Source organism: Rousettus aegyptiacus, unplaced genomic scaffold, assembly GCF_014176215.1.
Source record: "Rousettus aegyptiacus isolate mRouAeg1 unplaced genomic scaffold, mRouAeg1.p scaffold_m13_p_5, whole genome shotgun sequence".
Lineage (NCBI taxonomy): Eukaryota > Metazoa > Chordata > Mammalia > Chiroptera > Pteropodidae > Rousettus > Rousettus aegyptiacus.
In genome coordinates this window covers 68593787-68621088 of record NW_023416308.1, presented here as the reverse complement: position 1 = coordinate 68621088, position 27302 = coordinate 68593787, and the positions used below count along the sequence as shown (strand labels likewise).

At 37.8% G+C, this 27302-nt stretch overlaps 1 protein-coding gene across 30 annotated transcripts in view; it reads right to left on the bottom strand.

Annotated features, from left to right (window-relative positions):
* DLG2 (discs large MAGUK scaffold protein 2) overlaps nucleotides 1-27302 on the bottom strand; it is a 1668408-nt gene that overhangs the window by 183040 nt on the left and 1458066 nt on the right. The window contains exon 1 of one of the 30 annotated variants that reach the window (XM_016160384.2): nucleotides 1287-3263. The exons of 28 other annotated variants lie outside the window; for them this stretch is intronic. The gene's annotated coding sequence lies outside the window, so the exon portion shown is untranslated. Of the gene's footprint in view, nucleotides 1-1286; nucleotides 3264-27302 lie in introns of those variants that run through there. One more of the 30 variants, XM_016160385.2, reaches the window with a different exon arrangement.

Here is a 27302-nt window from a genome sequence, read left to right as displayed (position 1 = left end):
GCTAAGTCTCTGGCGAAAAAAAAATATGCATATATCCTTTTTTCAAAGAGATGCTAAAATGGGTAGCTTTTCTTGGGGATAAAGAGGATGTTCTTGTCAGAGCTACAGCTTCTACAGCTAAAGAGAAAGTGCAATTATGTATAAGGTAAATGCTCTGAGCAGACAGTTATGGATTCAGAAAACAGTAGCTCCTTGCCAGTGCAAAAAAGCAAATGTCAACAAGCCAGACACAGTTAAAACATTCAGAAAAATGTCTTGCTATTTCACTCCATATATAATATGCCATATGACACCACAGTTAAATCTGCTACTGCAAAAAAAAAAAAAAGTACGTCAAGCTGTTGGTTACCATGAGATTTGGACAGAGGCAAAACAATACAACAGAAAGGAGTCCAGGAAGGTATCAGCTTTCGCTTCTTTCCTTCTGAGGAGGAAATGATTTCCTACAGCTAGCCGACGGGGAGTTGGCGCTCACCCTGCCTGGAGCCAGGACCTGGAATGAGGAGGACCTGGAGCACACCCAGATGAGGACCAAAATGCAACCTCAGGTAATTATTAATGGGAATAGGAAACTAGAGAAAACAGTCACAAGTTACACAAATACAACAGTCATGCCTTCTGTATTTGTCTGTCCTGCGGGTTTGTTATGTAGCTCTTTTCATAATGATCCTGTCTTTTCTTTCACCCTTTCCCACATCATCAACAGGCACGTCAAATGCAAATCTCCCGATTCTGATCCCATCCCGGCAAAATACAAGGACGACTACCATACCGAGTTTCACAATAATCTCCACAATGACAGTTATTCACAGCCCCTCAGTTCTGTTCACACAAAAGATTGCAATTTGAATTTTGCCTTGAACAGGTTCAGCTTTGTTGGTGCTGGTTACCAGGCAAACTGTCGTTTTAAGATTTACCGAACGCTGGGGAGGGTAAGCTCGGGGGTGGGGATGGACACAGCACCCTCTACATACCTCCTTTTGGCAGCTAAGAAAAACAATTTTGTGACAAAGAGACTTGTTTCTTTTCAAAGCTCGCCCAACAAATGAAACTGACAGAATGAAACCTGAGAAACTTTAGCAACCGAAGAAAGCAGCCTTCCAAGGATCAAGGTGAATAATTGATTTGTTAGTTTTTGTTTCATCTCATTAAAGGGAATTGTGGAATTTGTCAGAAGCCCGAAACACTCACACACACTTCTGACAGCAAGTGCATATTCTGAACTACAAATACATTTGCTAAGCTTATTCAACAACAACGATTAGCTGCAAAGCCAGGGAACTTACCGAGCGCAAAATTATTGGAACAAAGCAGGGAGGAGGCAGGAGGCACCAAAAGCAGCTTCTCCGTCTCCTTGGTGCCAGGTTCTCCTGTCTGCCGTCCGGTTCACACTTGCCTTTATAACTAAGACTCTGACAGAACTCACTAGCGAAACCTGATGAATTATAAAACAGCCCCTCCTAGACTCTCATATTTTACATCACAGGGGGTGACTATGTAGCATCCTCACTCCCTGGGTACATATATTTCCTGGTAGCTCATCCTAATAAATATATCAGCCTTAGAAGCAGATACAGTAATTGGTGTTTGGGATGTATCAGCATTAACCAATAAGATGCTTTCCCACCACAATACCGTACCCCTGTCCTCTGCTCGTGTTCCCCCACACCTTGTCAAGGTGGATCCACCCAACCCAGTAGGGGGTAGGCAAAATGGCAAAATGTGGAGAAAAGCCCTTGCATGTCAAACGCACATATAGCAAAGTGTGTAATACTCAGGGTTAATTCTCATAATAGTTCTGTAAAGATCAGCTCTCATATTTGCATAGTGTGTCACAGTGTACCAAACACTTTCACTCTCCCCGAACCTCTTAGCAACCAGGAGAGGTATCAGTAACGCTACCGTATAAATAAGCCTCCAAAGCTCAGAGACATTAAGTGACTTTGTCCATTGTTCGCAGAAATCAAGGGATGCCAGGAGCTCCAGGGACTGAGTTGTTCAACCTGCTCACTGTGCAAGATGAGGAACTTGTAGCAAGAGAGAGAAAGTAACTTGTACAGGTCACACAGTTTTCAAGTGTGATTTGAGCTTGAATCCAGACTCGTCTTCTGATGTCAACAGCAGTGCCCTACCATGCTACCTCTAGAGCTTGGAAACTAACAATGGGAGGACATGCAGGAATCAGAAAGGGTATTGTTGATTGACAATCATTAATAGGCAGGCTGCGTGGAGGAAGTGTGGTGCCTGAGCTCTTTGCCTCCTCTCTCACGGGTCAGTATAACCTCTTTAGATTTATCGGGTATCAACGCTAGAAACCCTGCTTTCGATAATAGCAGCAACTATGGAGTTCTTCTTACATGCCAGGCAGTGTTTTAGGTGCTTAGATGCATTTAACCTTCAAAACACCCCTGTGAGGTAGGTATTATCATGACAACATATTGCACATGAGGAAAACAGATTCAGAGAGATTAATGAATACAAACAGGATCGTGGCAGCTAAGAATCGACTCAAGGCACCCTGGTATCAGAGCCCGCAAATACAGCATCCTCTCCCAAGCAGTGTTTCACATCAACTGTAGGAGGCAGATGAGCAACGTGAGCAGATTTACTTACTATGGCATTTGGTAGCAATTATAGCGAGATCAGAGGTTTTCAGCTACACAGACTTGTGCTCCATTAAGCCCTGGCTTTGTTACTGCCTGCTCAGCGACCTGGGGTGGCTCCCATTTCACCTAGGATTTGCTCCTTCACTGCTTTTTTAAAAAGTCCAGTGAGAAAGTAGGCGTAATGAAGGAATGGAAGATGCTTTTTTATTTATAGTACTTATCTCTACTTAAACTTATATTCTATATTTGTTTATTTCATTAACTTTTGCTTCCCTGCCCTACCTAGAATGTAAGCTTCATGAAGCAATAGGCCTTGTCTATTTTGTCTATGGCTAAATCTCCATCACTAGAATAGGGCCTGCCACTTAATAGGTATTTATAATATTTATTAAATGAATGTGTTCCAAGTCCCATTTTTACTACTTCTTAGTTATATATACTTGCATAAATTAATGACTGTTCCTAAATCACAAATTTCTCAATTATAAATTTTCTTAAAAAATAAACAACGCTTACATTGTTCTAATTTTTTATAAAGCTACAATGACCTTCTTATAAGATTATGTCCCTTCTACTGTTTATTTTTTCTTCCTATTGTTTTTGCTATTAAGTTGTCTTTTTATTTCTGAAATGATGGTGAGGATAGAGAGTAGTTTTTTGGTCTTGTGTGTCTTTAACGACCTTCATTTTATTGACAAGATAAAAAGTTGGCATTCTAGTGTCTTGTAAATTTTGTTCTGAAATGTTTCTGTTCTAGGAAATGTAAAAGTCTGGGAACAACTGTTTTAATGCTATATACTTTCAACAAGCAATAAAGCTCTTCACACATAGCCACATTTGGTGGTAGAAGAATGCTTTTCTCTCAATCACCTGAGAAGGCCCCTCCCTTCTCAAATGTAAAACATCTGTGCCAAGCGCCCATCTTATTACCAATAAATTAAGTAGGTATAATCCCATGCAAAAATTTGTATAACTCTAACACCATTCATCCATAACTGAATTCAACTAAATTCAGATTTCTTTTAGTCTTGCCCCTCTCCTTCTCCTCTTTCTTAGTGAAGATTTTCTATTTTGGTAAAATTCTTGCTTTTAAGTGGATCCATTTCCTTTTGGACTTGTGGGGTTATGCAACCGTCTGAGGATTAAATGCAATCACTTCTGTTAAGTATATAGAATATCACAAAAGCTCTCAGCAAATGCTAGTTCCTTTCAAAGAAAGTGGTAAAGCTTTATGCATCCAGGAGGGAAATAGTTTCAGGACCAAAGATTTAGAGCAACTTGATGACTGGTAAGATGAGCCGACCTGGAATGTTAATGAATTTTATTCTTTTGCTGAGCGTTCAGTGATCCACAAAACTGTTTATTGAAATTGTGGTAGTCCATTGTTTATGAATTCGTGTTCATGAATATGTATGGATTATATATGTACACACATATAAACATATATAGATACTGAAAAATCATATGTATCATTAATATTAATTTGATTGGTATGTGTGCACCTCTTCAGTTTCTGAGAAACTCAGAAGGAGAAAGCCTTCATACAAATAAGAGTTTGCTTTCTTTGCTTAACCATTATCTGGCCCCCTATAATTTAGTGTATATCCACCAATTTGCCCTATCCTGGGAAACCTTAGTAAAAGCAAACTTCGACCCATCTATTTGTCAGTTGTATCAGACTCCAAATCAATAAAGGATGGATTCCTTCATTCCATGAGTATTGACGGAAGGCCTATTATGTCCCAGGCACTGTGTTATTATGTTGGATGCCAGAAGGACAATGCAATCAATGTCAGATTTTCTGTCCTCTAAGGCAGTGGTCCTCAACCATTTGGCACCAGGAACCGGTGCTCCTATGAGAATCTAATGCCTGATGATATGAGGTGGAGCTGAGGTGCTGGTGCTAGCACTGAGGAACGGCTGCAAATACAGATGAAGCTTTGCTTGCTCACCCACCACTCATCTGTGGTGCAGCGTGATTCCTAACAGGCCCCAGAGGGGTACAGGTCCGTGGCCTGGGAGTTGGAGACCCCTGCTCTAAGGGGTTCCGAGTCCAGGGAGTAACAAGCAGATCGTAGCTAACTACACAGCTGCACAGCCTGTTTTATAAGGGCTCTCACTGAGGTGCTGCAGATAGATGCCCAGAGGGAGGGCCTCCAATGTAGTCCTGAGCAGGTGAGGTTGAGAAGGCTTCCTGGAGGAGAGGATGTTGAAGCTGAGTCTTGATGACTAGGAGGCATCCAATTAAGGAGGAGATACCCAATCAGAGTGAGAAGCATGTGATATGCAAAGGTCTGGGTGACAAGTTATTGACCATGGGTGGAACTCTGGGGGAGTGGATTTTTATCCATTTATCACTTAATATCCAAAGTACATGTGATGGAAAAAAGACTAACGTCAGAATTTAGGAATACCAGAGAATAATCAGTCCTTTTCCATCAAAACTTCTATAATACAATGAAGGCTGAAGTGGAAAATGTTATGCTTTATAGTTAGACGCCCTGATTCATTCAAGCTGACCTTTGCAAGCTGCTTACCTTCTCTAAATTGAACCTCCGCTCCTTGTCTATAAAATAGGAATAATGGTACCTATCTCATACAGGTGTCGTATTATTATGAAATTAAAAATATGAATATCCTACTTCCTGCCTGCCACAAAACAGACACCAGATTAAATGTTAATTCATGTCATAAAAACACTTGTGTCATTGTGAATAAGAACCTACCTCACTCATACTAGCTCTTGTTTCCCACTGGGAAAATTTTGTTTTCCTTCTAGACTAGCTGTCTCAAATCTTTGATTGCTGACATTGCCATTCTAAAAAATTTTGAGCACAACCCCCCATTATCTAAATATTTTCATACTTATAAAATGTATGATGTACAGCCATAATACTATGGCACAGTATGCACATTATAAAACCTATAAGAAAACAGAAATTTAAAGGCTGAAATAAAAAATTAATATAAAGAGAAGGGCTGTCATTTTGCATACTCTTGGGATACATACACCTGCTTTGGAGAACACTAAGAGGTTCTAGAGAGGAAAGACCTGATATCATTTATTCATGGAGCACCTAGAAGTGCACACTAAGCACTACAGAACTGTCTAGGAACTAAAGAGGCAACACTGGAACATTCGTAGGGAAAACAAACAAACAAACAAACCCCCCCAAACTGGGTGATCTACTAACATTACTACATGTTCAAACCAGTTTTTATATTTTTTAATTTTAAAATATTTTAATAATAATAAAAGTTTAATAGAAATGCTAAGCAACCAAAATATATGTGTCTCCCATGGCAAGAAGAGAGTTAATATATTTCCTTTTTGAAAAGGCTGGTAGTACTAGTAACCATTTGCCGAGCGGTTATAAAGGCAGACGGTAGGCTTATTATTTTACATTTACTTTCTTATTTGATCCTTAGAATAATCAGGGCACCACTGCATCTCTCCTGCAGGTCAAATCTGGCCCACTGTCTGTTTTGTACATCCCATAAGGCAAGAATAGTTTTCAGATTTTAATTGGCTGAAAAACACAAAAAATTACTGTTTTTTAAAATTTAGTTTTATTTTATATTAGTTTCAGGTGTATAGCGTGATGGTTAGACATTTATATAATTTATAAAGTGATCCTCCACAATTAGTCTATGTATAGTGCTCACCTTGCACTATACATAGTTATTATAATATTACTGTCTATATTCCTTATGCTGTACTTCACATCCCCATGACTGTTTTGTAGAAAAAAGAATAATGCTTTGTGGCATGTGAAAATTATATAATAGACAAATTTCACTGCCCATAAATAAAGCTTTATTGGAACATAGCCATACTCATTCATTTATGTATGATCTATAGCCACTTTAATATGACAACAGAGTTGGTGAGTCGTAATAGAGACCATATGGCCTATAAAACCTAAAATATTAATTATCTGGACCTTTATATATTTATAGTATGCTGACCCCGAGTGTATGTGAATGGAATCCCCTGGAGTTATGCAGGTTGCTTGCAGCTTACACAGTTATAAGTCATGGCCCAGATAACAGTCCTACATGGAAATGAAAGCTCAGTGAGATTAAGTCACTTGTCATGTAATTAAGAAGTGGAAGAACCAGAGGATCTGAGCACCAAATTTTAAGGCTGGAGTATGCCCTTGATCCTATCTGAAGTTCAGGCCCTTTTTCTCTGATGATCTCTTTTGGCTACATGACTCATAGTCACTGCCAATACAACTTCCCTAGTGCCTCTACTATCTTCTCTGTGCTCTCATGGCCGGATTTTAATATTGTTATGGCTAAGGTCAGGGTAGAGTGGAGAATGGATCAATGGAACAAAAGCACAACTCATTCCTTTATAACTACCTCCTTGAGTCTCTCAAATATACCCTTGGCCCCTGAGTATGAGGCTTTGCCATCTCTGGCTGAGCTGAAAATGATGAAAAGGACATGTGAGAGGACTCTGGAAACCTCATTACTGGCTCTTTGCCTACAGAAACTCTGCTAGCTTATCATCTTTCCCAAGGAACTTCAAACTTACACTGGCTTAGCTGGTTCCTTTCAGGTACCTAAAACAAGCTGCTCTGCTTAGCTGAGATCAGAAGTTGATAGGCCAGACTCTGCATATGCTTTTCTATACTGGGGAATATGTCCCTTTTTAAAAAATCCTCATTGTATCTGATCCTCCTTGGGTCTCAGCCACTCCTGGATTGTAATCTGGATGCTGTATAATACAAGTCACAATGACTTCTTCCTGGACAGTATCCTGGAGGCCAAGATACATTAACATAATTTCTGCAGCTGCCAAATTACCCCCAGAATTTTGCTTCTGAGCAAGAACAACTAACACTGGCAAATCACCAACTATGTGAAGTTGTAAGAACAGCTTTCATATAAGTTAATCTTATTGAATCCTCCCAGCAAAAAGAGATTCATTACTCTCACTTTATACATAAAGACACTAAGACTCAAGAGGAATTGTGCAGTATATACTTTGTATGTATCTGGTGAGTGGTTGGTCTGGCCTTCAAACCTCCAGCTCTGACTCCTAAGTGCCTGTCACTTCAATAAAGAAGCCCTTCATTAAGAAGTCAGTTTTTGCCATGATGTTCATTAAAAGGCAAGCAAACAACCACTCCCTCAATTCTACCCCTCAAATCATGGCACTATTGCTCTTCGTAATTCAGACACTGCAATATTATGGAGTTCAATGATGGGTAGGATTTAAACTTATTAGCAAATCGTTTAAGCAACCTGATCCCTCTGTAAATCTGCAAAATGCATATAACCACGTGCCTTACCTTATAGGGTTGTTGTGAGGATTATATGAAAGAATGTGAGTATTCCATTCATATTAAATGTTCAGAATAGCCAAATCCATGCAGAGAGTAAACTGGTGGTTGCCTGCAGTTACTGAAGGGGGATTGAGAGAAAATGGAGTGTGACTGCTAACGGGTGTGAGTTTTCTTTAGGGGATGATGAAAATGCTCTAAAATTGATTATGGTGATGGTTATACAACTCTATGAATATACTAAAAAACATTGAATTATATACTTGAAGTGGGTGAATAATATGATATATGAATTTAAAAATAACATAAAGTGCTTCACACAAGACAGCACAAAGTAAATGCTTTAGAAATGTTTGTTTTGTCATTATAGTTCCGAGGCAGAGACTGGCTGATTCACCAAGTCCATTTCCTCTCCCCCTGGAGCACAAACCTACACTCCACCCTAGAAGTTAGGCGTAGCCATATGTCTGAGTACCGGCCAAGGGAATGTGAACTCTGGTCAATGAAATGGATTTCGCCTGGCTCATGAAAACACTCCCCTTGAAAGCGTCATGTTCTCTTTCTCTCCCATCAGCTTGATGCCAATGAATCCTTTGATCTTGGAAGCCTCGAGTTTAAGATGGAGAAGCTACAGCTTGAAAATAGTCTCTGAATCTCTGCCCAGAGAGTTAAGGATAAGTTTTGGACTTCATGAGAAAAAAAAATAAACTTCTATTGTTTTTAAACCATTATTCATTTTGAGATATGATTGTAACAAGAATTAGTATTATTATAATTATTATTGTTACAGCTTTAACTTTTACAAATCGTCTTAAATCAACTGACTGTGGATTAGCTGGCCATACTGGGTCTGGGGTCTTGAGGGCATACTGGAAAGGTTGTCTGGAAAATACAAACATTCCTTTAATTCTGTCAAATAGTCTTTGGACAATTTGAAGAGGGTATAGAGTTTCTAATTAGAGTTTCTGAGGAAGTTGAGTTCTTGTTCTGCTCTCCAGTCTTTTCAGGAAGGGCCAGCTGAACACCAGGCAACATGAAATCAGACTATGAGCAGCAGCAGGGTTGGGGAAAACTCAGCTCTGGGCTTGCTGCTCTGCACTTCTCCCCTGCTCTCCTTCATGCAGGACACATACCCTATCATTTTCTTCTTTGATAAAAGGGAAAACAATACAAATCAAAGATGTGACCCAATCAGATGATGTACCATCCTTGCTCTGTGCTTTCTAATGCAGTATCCTTCATTCTCTAAGTGTGGGAGGCAAAGAGAGCTATTAGCTCTCCTGGTGAATAACGACAAAATATTTGATTGTTATTGTCTCTCATTCAGAAGAGTCACTGTCAGAAGTAAAAACTCTGAGTCATGCTTTGGTAAAGGTGAACAGAGGATATGCAATCACAACAAAAAGGTGACAAAGTAGACAGGGAACAATCACTGGGGCGAAAGGTCTCAGGTTTATGAGCGAGCCCCTTTCCTCTGTCAAGTGGAGCTGACAATGCCTTTGCTGTCTTTCTCGTAGGGGACATTGTAAAGACATGCTTGCGTAAAAAAAAAAAGAGCACTCAGATCTTATAAGAATGGCTAATGATTCCAAAGTATTTACTGTGAAGTCCTTTTACATGGCTTGTTTAATCTTCCCAACAAGCTTAACAAGCTTATTACATAAGTATTATAAGCCCCACTTATGAGATAAGGAAACTGAGCCTCAGAGAGGTTAAACAAAGCTGAATCCCCATGATCACACACGCATAAGCAGAAGAGCAGGGACTCTAACTGGCACCCGGTAGATGCCAAAAGCCCACATCTCTAAGCACCACACCTTTCCTGACATTCAACAAATGGAATGTATTACCAAGGTGAATGGCTCTTCTACTGGAGAATCCAGGATGCCCAAAGCTAAGATGCCTATCCCTACTCATTTCATTGCAAAGGGAGAACGTCCTATAAGACAGCTTGCATTCAGTCATATGATGTGCTTGAGAGAACAACACAACAGATAGGTAAAGGGAAGAACAAAGACCATTGTCTTGGGCTCCAGAGACTAGCTTGCCTGAACATGATTCATAAAGTCATTCACATAAATTTTCAGTATCAGATCATTGCAGGTAGAAATGTGACCTTCCAGAAAGAAAGCATGTCTTCTTGCTGAAAATAGCTTCCCTCTTTCAGCACAACCTCATAAAGGGAGAAACAAGAATCTGATTTTAACTCTGGTTCCTGTCTGCCAGACACTTTCTCTTTTCCTTCAATCTCACTGTCTCATTGTTTCTCTCATTTCTTCTTAGTACACTATATTAAAACCAGATGGAACACTAGCATTGTGAAGCTAGTTCTAAAGCTCAGGAGACATGCATCATAAATAAATAAACAAATGAACAATTCAGCAATTGGTAAATCAGGTGGGAATGAGTTTAACAATAGAGGTGGGAAAATAGCTGAAAAGCTACTCCCTGATGAAAGATCTGAATGCCAGCCAAGTTATTTTCATTTGACAGGTAACCACACTGCCTTCTTTCAGTAAATCAGGGGCCAGAGGGAAGAGCACTGTGGAGGTAGCTACGAAGGGCTCCACAGAAATAGACAGTGGCCCTCTGGCCACTTTGCCTTACCACATCCAGGTACATTATCCAATGGTGACTGTTAAATATTTGTTCACCACCTATAAAAGCAAGACATTTTCAAGGGATGCTTTTCTTTAAATATATTCTTCTTCCTTTAAGTCTTACATAATTCAACTATCATCCCATGTGAAGCTTAATTTAAAGGGAACCATAAGTTGAGTTAATTCACTGTGAAGGGTTATGGAAGTTACATTTATTCCATAAAGTCAGCAGCTGTATAAGGAAGTATCTATTATATGTCTGATCTAGTGCCAGGTTCTGGGGACACAAATATGAATAAGACCCAGACCCTGTCCTTAAGGAGTTCGCTACCTCCTCAGAAAGAGATGTATTAAAAAACTAGGTTATAGCTATGAAGGTGGAAGGAAGTGTACGAGGTGTTTAGTGATCAGCTCTAACTAGGGAGGAAACAGGTGTGGGAAGGTAGAGGGTAGAGGACAGTAAAGGAGACCTCTGGCTGTCTACCTAGAAGACCCTGTGAGCTGCTGTCTTCCAAATAGGTAGGCTGAGGTGATGGTCACTGCTGACACTTGAACCTGGCTGAGAAGTAGGCTCTGAGGGAGAGAAATGAGAGCAGACCTGAGGGTCAGAGGCCAGAACCTTTGCTGCCCTGTGGGTGGTATGATGGAGTATGGACTCTATCCCATATGTGGTAGGAACAAAGGCCTTTAAAAAACATAATCTGATTTGCACTTTACAGGATCACCGTGGCAACCATGTGGAGGACGGGCTGGAGGTGTTGAGGCTGGCAGCAGAGCAAACAGTCAGATGGCGAATGCAGCAGTCCAGGTAGGAGGGATAGCCTGATCTCAGGCGGCATCAGTGGGGATGTAAACAAAGGGAAAAGGGGAGATGTTAAGAAAGCGGATATCTGGGTTGGAGGTAATGAAATATGGGTTCTGGTTCCAGCTTTGGCACAATATCTATATGTGACCTTAGATGAGTCCTTCCTTTTCTGGACCCTATGCGGCCCACTTAGGTGTAACATGTGCATCGTGAGGTACTACAGATAACGGAAATAGAAATGACTAATATGTAGGAGAGAAATGAAATGGTCTGTGATTAATTCGATTCAATAAATACTGACCAAATGCTTATATGCAGAGTATTACATCTACCGTAGTAAAGAAACAGAGGAATAAGACACAGTCCTTGACATGAAGGAGCTCACAGTCTCAAATGGAAGAAGTGTCATTACTATCAGAAAGTTGCTAAGCACTGTGATAAGAGAATTTGCTCTAAGTCTGTCTTTGATCTTTGTCACAGCATACAGAAGTATAAATGCCCTTTTCTGTGATCTAAGACCACCAATAGTTCCCTTCCTAAAAGCAGAGAAAGCAAATCATTTACTTTGTTTTAAACAAAGAAAATCTTTCCAAGGATGAGGTCCTATATTAGGTATTCCATGTTAGATCAACAAGGCATGCTCTTCACCCTCAAAGAAAGCACAGGGTCATAACGTTTTGTATTGTGAGAGGAGAAAGCAGAAAATGTTGGATTCTAGTCTTTCTATCAAGCAATCCAAAGTGCCTTGAACAATGCCTAGCATATAGTAGGTACTCAATAAATGTTCAACTAAAGCTAACATGATCAAATTTGTTAAAGAAAATAAAGTTGACTCTAAAGTAATAAAGCATACTTGATATTTAATTATTCAAAGAATTCACTTAGGAGAAATTACTTTTATGTAAGAAGTCATTAGTAATTAATCAAACCACTGGCTTTAATTAATCAGTCAACTGGCTGGTTGTAATATTAATTCAAACAAGATTTCTAAGCAACAGGGCTGCTAGAAAATCTTAAGATGCAGATGGCATCTAATTTACTTTGAGAGGCTCTGATTGACCACACTTGATTCTTTAAGCAAAGGTGAATTCAGTTTTTAGAACTCTCCTTAAATAAAATTAACTCTTAACAACTTAAATAAAACAAGTGGTTTTTAAATGTTTAATCTGGAAAGACCATACTTAGGAATGGTCTTGCTTAGAAAGAATGATGTGTGTTGAGGGTATGGAAGGGGAATTTAACAAGTATCTTGCTGTCTTGACAAATGAGATAACATATGTAAAAGCCTTTGAAAAAAAAAAACTTAAAGGTGCAAACAATGCAAGGGGAATTAAAAAGAAACACATACCACATTTTGGTATTTTTTTTCTCAGTATTGAGATCCAGTTGGTAAGAGTTATGACATGTAATTTAAAATCTTTGACAAGTAAGAAATGATTCTAAAGGACTTGCGATGGGCTTGGCTCATGGTCTCTGCACCCTGTTATAGGTGTGAAGGTAGCTACCATGTTGCCTACCACTGTGGGGAGGAAGCTGTGGTAAAACACAGTAATTTCACACAGAAGCTTTTGGTCACAGGCTGGCTTTGGGCTGACATCTGGCCTTTGCCATTCACTAAGCAGTTATGACCTCGGTTAAGTCACTTACCTTCACTTCAGCCTCAACCTCCATTTGTAAATGAAAATAATAATGCCAATGTCACAGGGCTGTTATTGGGAGTACGTGAGATAACAGACGTATACAGTTCATTGCAGTGCCTGGCGTATAACTTGTATGCATGGTAATTATTAATATTAGAATTAAGATTACTGAAAGGAAGATGTTCTTTCCAAAACTGGCTAAAAAACTTGTTTAAAATATTTCTGAGACTGAAATAAAATATATGGATGACGGATTTGCAGAAATGGGAGTGGGTGTTTCATTTTAATATAATTGTAATGTACTGAAGAACATAGCAGAATCTAGTGTCAATCACAAACCCTTTTTCATAGTAAGATTATCTTGTGAGTGAACGTGATCTGCATATACAGTGTATTATTAACTATGCACTTTAATGCACCGCTTGGTACATGGTCTCTTCTGAATATTTTTTAGTGACTAGTACATACATGCAATGGAATACTACTTGACCATAAAAACGAATGAAATCTTACTATTTGGGACAATATGGATGAAGCCAGAGAGTATTATGCTAAGAGAAATAAGTCATTCAGAGAAAGACAAATACCATATGATTTCATTTATATGTTGAATATAAAAGACAAAATAAATGAACAAACAAACAGAAACACGCTCATAGATACCAAGAGCAAACCGATGGTTGCCGGATGGGCGGGGGTGGAGAGATTGGGTGGAAAAGGTGGAAGGGATTCAGAAGTACACATCGGTAGTTACAAAACAGTAACAGGGGTGTAAAGTACAGCATAGGGAATACAGTTAATAATATTGTAATAACTATGCATGGGGTCCGATGGATACTAGACCTATCAAGGGGATCACTTTATAAATTATATAAATGCCTAACACTATGCTGTACACCTGAGACTAATATAATATTAAATGTCAACTGTAATTAAAAAAATAATTTAAAAATGATACGATACAAAACACACTACCCTTAAAGGACCTTATTTTGAATCTTACCTCTGTCACTTAATGAGTATGTGAGCTCTGGCAAAATAAAAACCTTGCTGAGCCTCAGTTTCTACAACCAAAAAGTTGGAATAATTGTACTTATAGTTCACACGATTTTAAAAGAATTACATGAGATCTTCCTCCTCCTCCTTTCTTCTACCTCATCATCATTATCATCATCTTTTCTAAGTTTTGCTACGTGCCAAATTCTGGCAGTCTTTACTAAATTATCTCACTCTCACTATATCCTTTGTAGCCTTCCAGAAGTGCAGTTGTAAATTCAGGGTCTGTAGCCAAGAGTTCAGAACCAGCCGGTTGGAATAGGTTGAGCTGACAGGAAGAGGGCTGATAAATGATGACCAAAAGCATCAGTAGTAGCTCTTGCTGCTTTAACAACAGCTGGGTCTTTGACAGGTGGACATCAGGCTGCAGAGATAAATTTAGGGATTTATCTAGGGAAAAGTGCTGAATATAGACAAACATCAGAAAATTTGGAACCTGCAGTCAAATCTCAAGCTTCTAAGTCTCTTACAAATAACTACTCCCAAAGACACCTAGAGCAGACATCTTAAGGGTCCCAACAAAGGCAAACATGAACTGAGGGATAGGACCCCAAGTATGTCAAATGAGTTGAAAAAAGAAAGAAAACACAGCACATCAAACTGTTCTGCTTGAAGCAGTACCCACAGGACTCAGAGCAGGGACTTAGGGAAGAAGTATGAAAGGGAGCAAAAATGGGGCTGCTAAACTTGGGGAGCACTGTGGCCTTTATTTCTTTGTCAGATGATCTTCAGATTTCTGTGACCTCTGAGGTAAGGTAGGTGGCATGGGGGAATTCTCTTTCTCTCGAGTTTAAGAAAGTTGTTTAGCCTTGTTTGCCTTGGTTTCATCTTTAAAATTGGAATAATAAAATTATGGCACTATGACACAATTTACATTTGGGTTATATGTACTTGTCAAAAAGAATGGAGATTTCTATGTTCTGGTGTAAAAAAGATCTCCAAGACACATCAATAAGTGAAAAAAGAATAGTATAGAACAGAATATAGAAGATGCTGCCTTTGGTGTGGAAGGGGTTAAAAAAAAGCATGTCCGTATATGGATATAATTTATTATATTTGCAAAGGAAGCTCCAGAAAGATACATACAGACAAAAAAAAAAAAACTTAAAAAAACGAATAGCTATATAAAGTGGATAGGGACAAGAGAGTTAAAGAAAAAACTTTTCAATAAATATCTTATAAAAATCAAATATTTAAATTATTTTAAATAATAAAATGAGGAGAGCAATTAGTGCATACCTCATAAGATTGTTTTCAAGAGTAAAGGGAATAATTTATTTAAAGAACTTATTAGCATGGGGCCTTACACATTGCAAGCATTAAATACACATTAGCAGGGATTGTTATCTCTTTTTGAGGAAAAGAGTGGGAAGGAGAAATTCCTTGGCCTCTACTTTCTGCTCAAGGGTGAAAGAGAGCTGGGTACAAGCTGCAGAGGCCAGCTGCCAGGGCTCTCAATGAGGCTTACAGAGCAGAAAGGCCATGATGTCCTGGTTTCCTCCTCAGTTCCTGGGATTCAGGTGAAAAGCCCAACCAGAAACAAATATGGAGCCTTAACTCAGTACTTCAACACTGTGGACTAAAGGGTATGGAAAGGTAGAGAACTGCAACTCTAGAACAGACCATATCTGTCCAAGATGCCAAGAGTTAGAAATGATTTAAAAACAGTCATGCCTCAGAACAAAACATGAGAAAAGATGAACAGATGCCAATGAAATGCCACTTTCTGCCAGAGTGTTGCTAAAAAAAAAAGCTTCAATGTATTTAAAGTATACATCTCAACGGAAATGCCACAATGGAATGAAAATAATAAAAATAAAAAACTGGCTCTGAAAAGAATCCTTCATATAGCCACAAAATTCAATAATCTACTTTTTTTTTTTTTTTTTGCTACATGTGTACTAAAAAGGAAGATTAAATAATCGGATATAAACAGTAGGAAATTAAAATGAATCACAAGTATTCAGATATTGTAACCCAAAAACTTATTCTAGTATTGCCTGCTTTACTTAGGGTTATGCTAAGTGGCTGACAAAATAGACTCTAATTCTTAGTTCCTTTAGGATTAAAACACATAGCATTTGGAACACAGACAAGTATAATTTTAGGCACTTTGTCAGGGAGAAAGCACACAAAAAGATGTCTTGGTTTTGTTAGATGCTTCTTCTAATTAGGTTTTACAAAAGGAGCAAGCAGGTAGGGTCTGGGAGATGGTGATGAGGCATCCCTTGTGTAGCTGCCATATTGTTAGCTCAGAGCATAGTCAGATTTGAGCATAAATCCTAATTCTATCAATCATTAGTTGGGTAATTTTAGAGAGGTTACTTAACCTTGCTGAACTCCAATTTTCCCATCAGTAACATAGAGATAAATATAACTGCTACCTTACAAGGATGTTATGAGGATCAAAAATGATAATGTATCTAAGATGCTTAGCACAGTGCCTGGGATATAGTAGATGTTAGGTAAATGTTAGCCCTTATCATCATCTATCTTTTCCTTTATTTATCCGTCCACTAAACCATCATTCATCAGGTACCATTTCAGATCAAGCTTTGGGTTAGACAAAGGAAATTGAAGAATATGATACAGTCCTTGTACATAAGAAGTTCTCAGCCCAGCAGGGGGAGATGAACAAAAGAAGGCAATATGGCATTGACGATATAACAGAAGTCAGCTCCAGGCATACTAGTGCATTAAAAAGTGTTACAAGGATGATGGCAGGGCTTCCTAGAGGAGCTAATGTTTGACACAAGGCTTAAAAGGCATTTGGGACAAAAGTAGCAAGAAGGGCATAGACAGGGGTAGGGAGGGGCAAGAGAATGTTGTGAATAGGTCCTAGGGAATGAATAGTCATCCTGAGAAGTAAGGCCAGGAGGGCAAGGAGGCTTATCACAGAGGGCTGAGTCCACACAAAAGTTTCTGTAATTTGGTGCATATGACAACTCAACTTCTTTAATTATAAGTGGGGAGATAGCATTGCCCTGCCAAGGGAATGTTTAAAAAGTGCTTCATATTATTATGGTGGAAAAATAATTTTGTGCTACCTTAGCCAGCATTATAAGATATCTGCTAAAGGAGTGTCTTCCCTGATCTTGCCAGGAACTTACCCTTCTTTGCCAACTCAGTATTGACTTGGGATTAAGACATATCAGTAAATCCTCCCCTGGCCTGGTTCTTCTTTCTTTTTTTCTTTTTCTTTTTGCTTATAGATCTTCTCTTAAATAGGTAGCTCACTTTAGTACTAAAGAATTAATTAACAGTGTCAGTATTGTTTAAAAATATTTTTTAAAGGGGATGTAGAGAAATGGAGGGGATCAAGAGACATAGTTTCAAACATCTTCTGGTACTTAACAGTGGTATAAACTTAGGAATTTTAGAAATTTTTTTAATCCTTGTGAATTTCAATTTCTTTATCTATAAAGAGGTAGAATTCGATCTATCTCATGGGGTGAAATAATTAATGCCAAGTATCTATAGCAAGCCTGACACAGCTCCACAAATAGGGGCTCTCATTACTGCCTGTAAAATAAAGTAGGTGATTTGGACAGCAGCCTTAATAGAGAGAAATCTGAGTCTATTAGGGCAGAAGGATGCCAGGTGCGGGTGGAAAGCCAGGTCACTTGCACTTCTAAATTGTGTCACACGGCGGCTGGGCTGGGCCAGTGAAAGCTCTAATTCCTGTGTGTCAAACTGAGGTTCAAGACGTTGATCTCCTCCTCTCCAACTCTTGGTACACGGAAAGCTTCCCTTAGCTAGGATGAGCTTCATGGACCAAGAAATGTTAACCAAAGTGTTTCTTGTTAGAAGTTTTCAAGTTATCTCAGTTCTCTAGAGAACTGGAGCAAAAAGAAGAGCTAACAGATGAAACTTGCTAAATGCAAGCAATTTTTCTGGAGTCCATACAAAGGTACTTAGGAGTGGATGTGATAAAAAGAAAGCAAATGTACTCTGTTGGTAAGGGATTGCATTTCTTCCCTAATGTACTATAAATTATAATATAATGATGTATCGATCTAGCCCCAAGTGGGAAAAATACATTATCATCTATGGTACATCTGTGGTGTTCAAGCATTTCATAAAACTGAACTCATATATAACCCTAAGAAAACCACATGCTCTTGCCTTTTAATCTACTATCTTTAACTGGTAAAAGCTAATTATCTCTGCAGTCCACAAATGTGTTCATCATAAAGGTCACTTACAATGAAATATAAAGGGAATTGCTCTTAATATTTCACACAAATCTCATAATCTGGATCTTGGTAACCCAAATGATGAAAAAAATAATGACCGAGTAACAAGATGGTACTTTATTAACCTAGGTACTTATATTGTAATATTTAATGTCAAGCATTAATAGAATAGTACACATGAAAGTCTCAGCAAAAACATTTTTTTACACTCCAAATAATCTATCTTTTTTGTGTTGACTATCATGAAAACCTTTGGATTTTAGAAGGGAGCTATAAAGACTACCACATCATCATAACAAACTAACCTAATGCTTATCATGACGATATTATTTACAGTAGTGAAAAAAATCAGAAACACCCTAGAAGCTTAATTAAGGCAAATTGGTTAAACCAATAGTGTCATATACACATTTGAGAATCCTAGCTCTATTTAAAATTAACTTTTACCTAGAACAAGTAATGATATGAGGAAAAGCCTGTGAAAACATTATTGAATAAAAAGGAGATTATCAAGTACTATATATAGTATGATTCCAATTTTATAGAATGTAGAAAAAAGTTATAAAGACCTATACAACAAAATCAATAGTTATTATTTACTGGTTTTTCCTTTTTTTCTTACTATTTTTAAAATTAGAAAAACTAATAAAATGTTCTATAAAATATTTAATTTTCTACAGAAAACTTTAGTAGGCAGTGATAGAATGGAAAATATAAAAAAACCTTTGTTGACATTAAAAATAATGTTTGTAATATATGTTAGATAACACTTCTAAACGCCTGTCTATAATGTAACTGAAATAAACCAGGATAGGAAAGTTTACATACAATATAGCCTACCAATATATTTCATGCACAGAAATAGGGCTACAATAAAATAAGCCAAAATGTCAAATAATAGTTGCTTCTGGGTGGCAGGGATTATAGATTATTTTTTCTACTCTTTTTAAAAACATTTTTCTGATTCTTCCATAATGCTATTATGCCATTATAATCAGAAAAAAAATCATTTTTTAAAAAGATATAACTTGGCAGAAAAAAATGAACCTTACCTTAAAGTCACTCAAATATTAAACTTTTCAGACTAAACTTCTGACCCTCTGACTGCAAATCTACTTTACTTTCCACATTGTTAACATTGTAAAAATATTATGTAAATATAAGGAAAAAAACTCCTACATCAATATAAGGTAGAAACAGTCACACTTCATATCTACTTCCATTATTATTATTTTTAAAAGTATATCATTAAATGCATGGAAGGCAAAGAAAGGTAGATTTGCAGTCATCATAGAAGTCAAAAGTTTTTTTCACTTAAAAATTTCTTTAACAATTTTAATTAAGCTCTTATTCCAAATCAGGTATTGTTCTAGGTGCCAGGATATAGAGGAGTTTGCAAATCAGATTGAAGATAGCGCATTCTTTTCACAGCACATATTACAGCAGTGACTGGATGACCACTTGGCAAAGATGTTATAAAAAAGATCCAAATATGTGAGGTGACAATGATTTAGAGGATCCATTTCTTTAGTCTGGAAATACCTCATTTTCATTTCCCCATTCTCACTTCTTCCCCATGACCGTTTCCACAACCTCCTAGAAATAGAGCCTCGTTCAAAGACTTGCATGTGATAGTTCATTCTGAGCAGTGATCCCAGGGAAGAGGTGTGAAGAACCAGGGAGAGTGAGTTTGGAAGAAGGGGAGGGCAATACAAGGATATGTGGCTGGTCTCTTCACTGTTGTGGACAGCTGGGCCTCAATCCCTCCAGCACCTTCTGAAGGGTATCCATAATGCAACTGAGAAGTCTATCCAAGGGTTGAAGAGGACAGACTCCATCCTCCAGTTCCCTCATGCCTCTCTGGACCTTCAACTGTCAACTCCGTTGAACTTCCAGTTTTGTGCATGCTAGGATGTTAACTGGACTCCTGGACAGAAAGCAGAGACAGGTGTGGCAGCTGAGGCAAGGTGGTATCAGGTTACACATGCATGAAGCTGATTGCCGCAGCTATGCCTTGAGTTAGTTTAGTAGAAAAGATGTGAGGCTGAGTAAAAAGGTGGTACCACCAGTAAGGTTCATTTAAGCCATATAAAGTCATGAGATTAACTTGTTATTTAATAAATAAAGTTATTTCATAAATAACATTTATTGAGCATGTACAGAAACTTTGCATATATTTTATCACTTATTCCTCAATATCAGCTCCATGAAGTAGATTCTATTTTCACCTCATTTTTTAAAAACAAGAAAATAGGTTTTAAGATGGTAAGTGGTCTGCCGAAAGTCACCAAAAAACAGCAGACTGAGGATGAGGCTGAACAACTGGCTTCAGAGCTCAAGTATAACACTTCCTCTTTCAGTGCCATGAGCATCCAAGGATCTCCAAAATGGGAAACCAAAAGTACGAATCAGTTGACCTTCGGAGTTCCTGTTTCTGCATCTGTCTCTGACCAGAGTGTCAATTCCTTGATGGCAGAGACTGTGCCTTACCCATGTTTTATCTCCAGTACCTGGCACTGTATGAAATTTAACAAAGCACATGCTTCTTGAGCCTCGGTGAGTCTCTGTTCCCCCAAGTGGACCTCTTTCTGAGAGCAGAAACTGTCATTCATATTTACATCCCAGCACCCAGCATGTTTGTTGACCCTAACAGAACAAAACTTTTCAGATGGTAGAACATATCGTGGAGATGAATGGGGACTGTCAGAGGGGCCTGGGTTAGAGCCTTACCTTTGACCTATTTATTGATAGCCTTACTAGCTATATGATCTTGAGCAACTATGAAATCTTTCTAGGTTAAAGTTTTCTCATCTGGAAAAACATGTGATGCTAATTGTATTTCCATCACAGGGTTGTTGTGAAGATTACATGAAATTCACATAAAAGCATTCATCATTTGAGCCTGATACATGGCAAACATGCAGTAAATAGTAGCTATTATTATCATTATTGGAAAATTTGTACTGTTAGTGTTTGAAGTTCCTAAACTAGAACCAATGACTTTTGGAATGTCCACTGTGGCACATATGGGGAAAGCTCTAGAACATGAAGTACCTCATAGGTGGACGGTATCTGGAACATAGCTGATAATAAAATACATTTGTTGAACGTTAAATAAATCAGTGAGACATATTTTCTTTTGGCGAGATTCATCACCCTACATACTGAAAGTGAGTAAATGCATTATAGGTTGCTAACCAAACATCTGAAAAAAGAAAATATCAGTGTTCCAAGTTCCGACTATAAATAGAAGAAACAGCTGTATATCTTATGCAAGGTATGGAGCCATAAAACAAGGCCTGAAATTTGGCACTTACTCTCAAAATCAATATGATCACAAATATCTTTTAATATATATATATATCCCAAAATTAATAGTACTTTATCCTCAAAAAATGCATACTTTGTAATATTTCCTGTCTTGTTTTTATTATAAAACTATATATTTTCTTAAAGTACTTGCATAATTAATAATATCTAATTATAATTTGAGTTTAGATTCTGAAAACATAGGGATCTATTTTAGAGCCATTATATGATGGGATATAGATCCAAGTTTCTAAAGGGGAGATTGGATGGCTAAAGGCCAATGACCAAAGTGGTGTGGGAATAGGGGCACTCTCTTTAGGTTATGACAGAAAGAACTGGTTTGCATCTCAGTTCTTCCACATAGTAGCCGAGTGACCTTGGAAAAATTATTTCCTGTCTCTGAGTCTGTTTTTCATAGTTTCTAATATGAATTGTTGGTACTCATTTCCCTGACTTTACCTGATGACTTATTGAAAGGACAGGCACAATGCCTGGAGTGTGGTATGTACTCAACCACTGTTGGTTCCCTTCCTCTCCGAAAGATGAGATGAGTGTGAATCCTAGGGTAGCTTTTAATAATATTCATTCTCTTAGGCCCCCCTTTCAATCTAGCTCATGCAAATCTTCATCAAGAGTCTTCCTGAGAGGATAAAAGGATTTTCAAATCAGAAGTGTGTATGAACAAATTTTGCAAAACAATTTTTTTTTAAAAATAGTATTGCCCATTAACAACAAACTACATTGTAAAATTCAGTTCAACCTCAGTATACCTTCCGGCCAGCTAATCTGGCAGACTTTTAAATCACACTGGCTAGAAGATGAATACAGTGTTTTATTCGGCATCATTATAATTACCACCCTGGTGTTGGTAATATTCTTTAGACTGCCCATGACGCTTGGTGGCTGAGCTGCAAGTTAGGAGCTTAATTTAGTTTCATGAGCATCTGCAGGTTTGCTTTTAAAAAAAAAAAAAAAAAAAAAAAACAGAGAACTTGAGGTTACATAACTATCCTGGCTTCTGCTTCAAAAGGTGAACCTTGACTCTCTAAATTAACTGCCAATAGTTTGTTGTACCTGGAAGTAATTTTCCCCAAATCATTTGGAAGGTAGCAAGATGGCTCTTGACCTCTCTAGATACTTGGCAAAAGAAGTAGGAAAAAAAAAGGTACTAAGCATAACTAGGTAGTCACTGAAATGAGAGATATAGTCTAAAAATCCAGCCGGGCTTTTTTTTTTCCCAACTTCTTTCTAACTTTGCCTTATTCCTGTCCATGCTCCATTGGATTGGTCTGTTTCCCTTTACCAATCACTGTTGTGGGTAGGCATTTTGCCAAGGATTTTAGGAAGGGTATCAAACAAAGCAAAAATATAACATGATGAAAATGGGGCTCCTGGGAGCACCGGAAAGCAAATGAGAGAGGAATAATGAGATGCATACACTGTCCTGAACGGTTCTGCTTAACACATGCAAAATCAGGTTTGAATTAACACCTTACCCCAACTCACAAGGTATTTTCTACTTAATCAAGGGGAAGACACAGAGAGCAGATAATTTTAGTAAAACACGTTAAGTGCTAAAATGGATGATATGGATGATTTTTAGGAACACAGAGGAGAGGTACAGGAAAAAGGGGATAATCAGACACTAATTAACAATAATATACAGTTTATATATCATGCACCTATTTGCAGATGTGGATGATATAATCAAAGCTTGTAATTGGTACAACGATATTCATATAGTTAGTATAATTCAGGGCTTAGTCTCATATCTAAGTTTTCTGACTTCAAATCCTATGTGTTTATTCAGTAAATGAGGGCATGTGGAGTGGGTTCACATCAATAAACTCCAAAAATAAAACTAAAATATAATGGCTGGGGAGCTGGGATTATATCAAACTAAAAAGTTTCTGCACAGTAAAAGAAACCATCAACAAAATAAAGAGTAACCAACTGAATGGGAGGAAATATTTGCAAACAACACATTCGGTAAGGGGCTAATATCCAAAATATACAAAGTACTCATACAACTCAACAACAAAAAACTCCACAAACAATTTAATGAAAAAAATGGGCTGAGGATGCTTCTCTCAAGAAGACATACAAACAGCCAACAGACATGTGAAAAGATGCTCAACTTCACTAGCTATTAGGGAAATGCAAATCGAAACCATAATGAGGTACCACCTCACACCTGTTAGAAGGGACAGGACAAGTAATAACAAGTGTTGGAGAGGTTGTGGGAAAAAAGCAAACTTCCTCATACAGTGCTGGTGGGACTGTAAATTGGTACAGCCACTATGGAAAACAGTATGGAGGTTCCTCAAAAAACTAAGAATAGAGTTACCATATGACCCAGCAATCCCTCTTCTGGGTATCAAACCCCAAAATTCAAAAAACATTTATCAGTAGAGATATATGCATCTTGATGTTCACTGCAGCATTATTCATGGTGGCCAAGACATGAAAACAACTGAAATGTCCTTTAGTAGATGATTAGATAAAGAAGATGTGGTACATACATACAATGGACTATTATTCAGCCATAAAATGAAATACTGCCATTTGTGACAACTGGGATAGATCTTGAGATTATTATGCTAACTGAAATAAGTCAGACAGAAAAAGTCGAGAACCATATGATTTCACTCATATGTGAGATATAAAACTGAAAGCAGCAAATGAACAAGTCAAACAAACAAAAAGTCAAAGACACAGACAACAGTTTAGTGGTTACCAGAGGGAAAGAAAGGAAGAGGTGGGTAGAAAAGGGCAAAGGGGGTCAAATATACCCCCTTTGGCAGGAGATTGACTTTGGGTAGTGAACACACGATGCAATATATATGTGACATATTACAGAAGTGTACACTTGAAAGCTATATAATTTTATTAACCAATGTCACCTCAATAAATTTAATAAAAAATAAATAAAAATTTAGGGATGAGGAGAGGGAAGTGGGGGAATCTGTTTTTTTAGTGGGCATTGAATATCTGTGTTGCAAAATAAAAAAGTTCTAGAAATCTGATACATGACAATGTAAATATATTTATCATTACTTAACCGTATGCTTAAGATGGTAAATTTAATGTTATGTGTTTTTACTACAATTAAAAACCTAAAATGTAATATTATATGTGTCATAGTAACATAAACATAGTAACATATTATAACATTAGTTATAGTAAACATAACTAATATGCGTGGAGCACTAATTATATGCCAGAGACTACATTAAACATTTAATGCAGACAATCTCATTTACTCTAACAGCTCCTTTTGACAAATGCAAAACCCAAGGCTTAGGTTAGGTGACATGTGTAAGGTCTTATACAACCTGAGCATGAGCAGGCCTGACTGTAAAACCATAGCCTCAAATCACTTCCCACACCAACTCTCCTTACTGAACTGTGCCAAGTATGCAATCCAAAATCAGTTCTTGTCTTGTGTACACAAGAAGAACTAGATAAAGAAGATGATGACTTATCAAAGGTCAAAATGAAGTCATCAATAAATTAAAGGGAAGACCATGTGGAACAGGGTCTGTAGATGCTAAGACCACTATGGTCAGTAGAGACTCTGCACTGATGGACATCGGTTAGATAACCAGACTCCCAGTGTTTCTCCTCATTTGGATCCTCTGTGGCACTATTTGCTGCAAAAGGAGGTCTTTCCAGGTAACAAGATGACGTCCTCTGTGCCTTGACGTCAAGTGACTCATTTCACTGTCATCGTGTAGTAGACACCTCAGTGTGGATCAAGTTCACCCTGTGGGAGTCCTACAAGTTTCCTGGTGAATTTTATATTTATTCGGAAGTAACTGCATTTGACACCCCAGGTTGACTAATATCTATGTGTGACCAAGATAAGTACCAAGCTAGCCAGCTTTTGCAGTTGTGAAGAAAGTTATAGGCAGGAAAACATAATTAGACACTGAAATGAAGGTCACAGCATGTAAATACCATGTCTAGACTCCAGCCAGGGAGGAAAAACTAAGAGTGTGGGTGTTTCCATCACCGACTTTGTATTCGGGTGTACAGGGTTGCTAATCCAAGTGTGGCCTGTGGACAAGCAGCAGCAGCAGATCACCTGGGAGCTTAGAAACAACAGAAGCTCAAGCCCCATTCCAGAGCTACCGATTTAGGATCTGCATTTTGACAGGGTCCCCGGGGTGATTCTTATGCACTGTAACATTTGAGGAGCCCTCACAGAATGTATACATTCTTCTAAAAATTTAGTGTTTGCAGAATGTTTGATTGCAAATTAAATTACCATGTAAAAAGGAAACAATAATTGACTATGCTAGGCAAGATTATCATGCTAGTTACACATGGTTTTCCTATTTTAATTTTTTTTTTTTACATTTAAGATCTTATCTATCTCATTAGTGATAAGGAAATTGTCTAAAGAAGGTAAAAGATTACATCTCTAGGGTAGGATTTCAATCTAGGAATTCCTGCTCTAGATCCCCAAATGTTTCCTGTAAATCCCATGACCTCATTAGAGGAATTCAGAAGGTGACACTAACTTAGAACGGTAAGAAAAAGTAGGGCTTGAACTGAGACTTGAATAATCGGTCAGGTTTGCATAAGAGAGGAATTTCCAGAGTAGAGAAACAACAGGCACATGAACACTTGGAGATTGATATGTGAAAGTATTTTTCAGGAGAAGGCTAAAGAAAATATTTAAATGTAGGATTCATGCACCCATAAGAGCATCAAGAAGAAAAAATGAAATGATGGAAACCAGGTTGTGGACCTTGAAAGCTAACCAAAGGGTTTGACTACTTGGTTTCTTAGGGCATAAGTAATGTATTTTCAGAAGATAAATTATTCCAGTTTTATTCATTAAGCTTTTATCATAGATTTTAATATGCAATGATTAATATGCTTTAAACATTAGAGATGAATAAATTCCAAGTAACACTTTAGAAAACTCTCTCTACACAATCTCGCTGTGGCAATTGTGCCTTTTGTAATTCTGCACCTGCTTCCTTAATTGCTGGCTGTATCCCAGGTGACTTGACATCACTGCTTTCCGACGGGCACACAGTATTTGGCAGAGCACTTGAGAATGTGCAGGGATAAAGACAGCATTAGCTAGGGGCACAGGTGTCTTTTAAGTAGGGCATTGGGTGGATGACTCATCTCTAGAGTATCAAAAGAGTGAGGAGTAAGTCAAGTTACCAGAGTGGACCTGAAAATATATGTACTATTAGGTCAATGATATACGAGTGTAAAGTGTTTTTCTACTAAGGGTCACGTGTATAGAGTATCTTGACTTCTAAGTAGTTTCTTAACAAAACAGTTGGTTGCTGTTTAATTTAAGAATAGGAAACACGTGTAACATTATAAACACTAAAAAAAAATCAGTTTAATATTATATTAAGATTAAGAAAAAAGAAAAGGGAAAAGAAACAAGGGAAAGGAAATTGAGAAAAAAGAGAAGGAAGACGCAGAGAAAAAAAGGAATAAGAAGGAAAGAATTCATGGTGGAAAGACAATTTATTGAAAGTTATTAAGCTTTTTAACATCGTTATCTACTTTAATAATGCTCTAACTCCATGTAGTAGGTATTACACCCATTTCACAGACAATTGAAATTGATGCTACTAGAGATTAAGTAATTTGCCTAAAATCATATGGAAAAGGGTTAGTTAACATAATACCTGCTAACTATAATCCTAGATCCTCCTTGCCTCTGGTTCCAAGTTTGAGTCCTTGGTGTTTTGGCAAAGAACCCTCAAATCTACCAGACACCAAATATTGCATAGACTGAATCAATAATGTTTCCTACAT